Below are 3,922 nucleotides of genomic sequence, written 5' to 3'. Positions count from 1 at the left end.
CAGGACAACATAAAAACCCGGTATGTAAGCGGGAGTGAGGGGGCATGATGGAGGATAAAAAGGGCATGATGGAGGAAAAAAAGAACTCAGGGGGCATGATGGAGTGAAAAGAAGGACTGATGGTCATAATTTTATTATTCTGTCTGTTTTGACCCCCAGACATGAGTACAAAAAGGAAGAGCTATACTGTTGAGTATAAGAAAGCAATTGTAGAGGAGTCACATGGCAAGAATCTTGCAGTTTTCTGTAAAGAAAAACTTTTGGATCTTCGAATGGTCAGAAAATGGAGAGCAGATTATAATAACCTTAATCAACAGGTGGATGAGGGAAAAGGGAAAAAGCGCAGGTCTGGATCAGGTTGACAGCCCTTATATCCTGACTTGGAGATCCTCATTGGTGAATGGATTGCTGACAGGAGAGCAAAGGCCTTGGTTGTGCGCAGGGCTGATATTCAAGCATTTGTCCTTTCAATGGCACCAGAGTTTGAAATGGTCTCAGAAGGATTCAAAGCATCACAACACTGGTTGGACGGTTTCCTTCAACGGTATGAACTGCCCCTAAGAAGATCAACAACACTGTTTAAGCTGGAAGATGCTGAAGTTATTAAACGTGTACTTGCATTCAAGTCCTTTATTGATAGGATCGACATTTCCAAGTACCAAACCTGCAATATGATTGCTATGGATGAAACTGCAGTGTTTATGGGACAAGGATCTCAAACAAAAATTCATCACAGGGGTGCAATGTCAACCTACATTCCCACCACTGGCTATGAAAGTGCACGGGTCACCTGTGTTTTGGCAATTCGTTTGGATGGAAAGAAAGCCACACCTCTAATCATCAGTAAGGGCAAGAAAGATAAGATTGAACGTGTATCTGGCATTTACGTTCTTGAAACTGAAAAAGCCTGGTGTACACAAGCCGTTATAAGAAAGTGGGTTGATTTAATGCTGCCACTTGTTATGCGAGGTAACCAAAGAGGTCTGATAGTCTGGGATTCAGCCAGCACTCACCGCACTAAAGAAATGAAGAACTTCCTTGCAGAGAGAAGAATAGATCAAGTAATGATTCCTGCAGGAATGACTGCCTATCTCCAGACCCTTGATATTGCAATAAACAAGCCATTCAAGGACCATTTGCGCATGGGAGTCAATGACTACATTGAAAATAGAATGGAAAGAAATCAGTGTGGAAACTTTGTGAAGCCATGTCTGCAAGAAATCGTGACTTGGGTGAAGAAGTCATGGGATAAAATTACTGACAGCTGTGTCGCCAAGGCACTACGAGCAGGTTACCTGGACAAGACATATTCATTTAAAGAGAGCTATATTGCTGGACATGACAGATTGGGTCCACTTCTTCTGAAGGAAATGGAGGCGCCAGACATCCAGGACGGAATTCAGGGTATGGACACTTATGACGATGTTGTTGAAGAAGATGACATGATCATTATTGAATAAAGGTACATTTTTTTGTTCACATTTACCTGTTTATTAAAATTGCTGTCAATGTTCATTAAAATAAGCCCTCCCCTGAAAATAAGCCCTCTAGTGTTTTTCTGTCCAAAAAAAATAATGACAGTGTCTTATTATCGGGGAAACACGGTATTTTAAATATCCCTCTATTTCATTTAGATTTGCACTTTTATTGGACAAATAGTACCTAATCAATAATTTCTCCATTGTGAAATCATATTTTTCCATTTTTGATGTAAATAATTTGGTTTTTCTTTTTTAATAGTTAATTCTTATTATGCTGTTTTCTAGTTTTATTTATTCAGTTGATTTTTTTGTTTTGCTTTTAGTTTTGTTAACAGGATGTTTATTTTGATGTTTAAGTAGAATTTATAATTTCTTAGGTTTTTTTTACTTGCATGCATGTCAGATTCCTTCATCTACTTTTTCATTTATTAAAAGTGTTTAGAGAAGTAAATGTTCTCTAAGAATTGCACTTGCTTCAGTATGTTGGTTATGTTGTCTCATTGCTAAAATTATTTAAATGAAATTTTAATGAAATTACTGATTCAATTATTTGTTCTTTGACTCACCATTCTTTAGGCTTGTTCCTTAATTTCCTACTTTTTAAAAGCTTTGCTTTAGAGTTCCTATATTGAATGTAATTTTATTGTATCATGGTCAATAAAAGATAATTTAGTATTTTGGCTTTTTTGTGTTTGTTTGTGAGGTTTTTATGTACAAATAAGTGGTCAGTTTTTGTGAAGGGGCCAACTACAGCTAACACAGATATATTCTTTTCCATTCAGTATTCTCCAGAGGTCTATCATCTCTGACTTCCATAAAATTATATTATGTTCCTTTGTTTCTTTTTTAAAATTTATTTTTGGTTAAATTTATTTAGATCTGCTTTACTCTTTATTGTCTATTGTTAATTAACCTTTTTCTTTAAAAATTCAAATCCTGGAGGAGGGAGCCACCCGGACATGGCAGCTGCAGGGATGAAAAAGCTGGCAACTCCCAGCACTTTTGCATCTCTGAATGTGCATGCTGTAGTCAAAGAGGAAACCCCCCAAAAGCCACTGAAGCCAATTCAGCTCCCCATTTATAATGTACCATCTCTCCATTCTAAGTACATTGAAGAGCAGCCTGGCCACTTACAAATGGGCATTGCTTCTGTCTGAACTACAGCCTGTCATTATGTTGGCTGGTGCAAAGGTGTTTATGTTTGGATGAAAAATGGAATCATGGACACAGTACAGTTTGGGAAAGATGCATATATTTATCTGTAGAATCCACCTCAAGATTTTCTTTCGTGTGATTACAGCTTCAGAATTGGCTGGATTGATTTCAGCAAAAAAAGGTTCTAAATTTAAGAGAATTGCTTATCCATTGGGACTGGCTACTTTAGGAGCATCTGTTTGCTACCCAGTTCAGGCAGTAGTAATTACCAAGGTTACTGGGAAAAAGGCATATGCTACAAGCCAGTGGATTTATGAAATTCTTGGGTCATTGTGGACAGAAAGATACACACCAAAAGAAACTGAACGCAGAGAAGAAGTGAAGCTAAGGAGAGATGTCAAACTTGACACACCTGCAACTATGGTGGTGATGGGATCCAAAGTGTCCACACTCAGTGCTCAAAGCTAGCACCATCCTCAGCAGGTGCTGTTACAGCTGCACAGTTTAAGGCTGACCCCAAGCTCATGGACCATGGTCAGTCCAGTCCAGAAGATGTAGATATGTACAGCACTAGAAGTTGAAATTTACTGCATTCAGATCTTCAAGAAGTAGGAAGCTTGGCAAATTACCAAAGTAATAATGGAAACATAATATAGTTGGGCCCCATAGCTATATAGCTTAATCAGGTATTTTCTTAAATTTTCATTCATCCATTTATACCCACGATTGGCTAACTCATCACATAGACAGACTCTGAAAGCAATCAAAGCAATACTTGGTGATTGACACCAAAGTTGAGTTCAGTGTCATCAGGATGTATTTGATGCCATACAATGGAGCTCACTTAACAAAGAAGACAGAATAAACATATGAACATCAAAAAAAAAATTCAAATACTGTGCCATTTGGTGCATATGTGTTTAGTATTGATGTTAATTAATCTTCATGATAACTTTAAGCAAAAGATAAATTCCCCTTTTATCTCTTTTAATTATATCTGGTTTTGCAATGACTTTATCTGAGATAATGATTGCTACCCTTACCTTGGTAATTACTACTGCCTGAGCTGGATAGCAAACAGTGAGAAAGAAGAAATAAAACAAAACAAAACCAAAAAAAAAAAGAGAGCAAGTAATTTGCTTCAATCTGCATTTTAGACTCTGTAGTTCTTTCTCTGGATATGGATATCTCTTTCCATCATGAGTCCTTTGGAGTTGTCTTATAACTTTGCATTCCTGAGAGGAGCCCCTACCCGGACCTTTTTAAATTTTATTTTTATTTTTTTA

At 37.2% G+C, this 3,922-nt stretch overlaps 1 pseudogene; it reads left to right on the top strand.

Moving 5' to 3' along the window:
- The first annotated feature begins 2,424 nt into the window (after nt 1-2,424).
- On the top strand, nt 2,425-3,509 carry LOC138155274 (MICOS complex subunit MIC27-like; annotated as a pseudogene).
- The last annotated feature ends 413 nt before the right edge of the window (nt 3,510-3,922 follow it).

The sequence above is a fragment of the Petaurus breviceps genome, unplaced genomic scaffold (assembly GCF_028583685.1).
Source record: "Petaurus breviceps papuanus isolate PSGF00001 unplaced genomic scaffold, PetGlider_PUasm1.0 91133, whole genome shotgun sequence".
NCBI classification, from domain to species: Eukaryota; Metazoa; Chordata; class Mammalia; order Diprotodontia; family Petauridae; genus Petaurus; species Petaurus breviceps.
The sequence above is the reverse complement of the archived record's forward strand: the minus strand, read 5'-3'. Positions and strand labels throughout refer to the sequence as shown.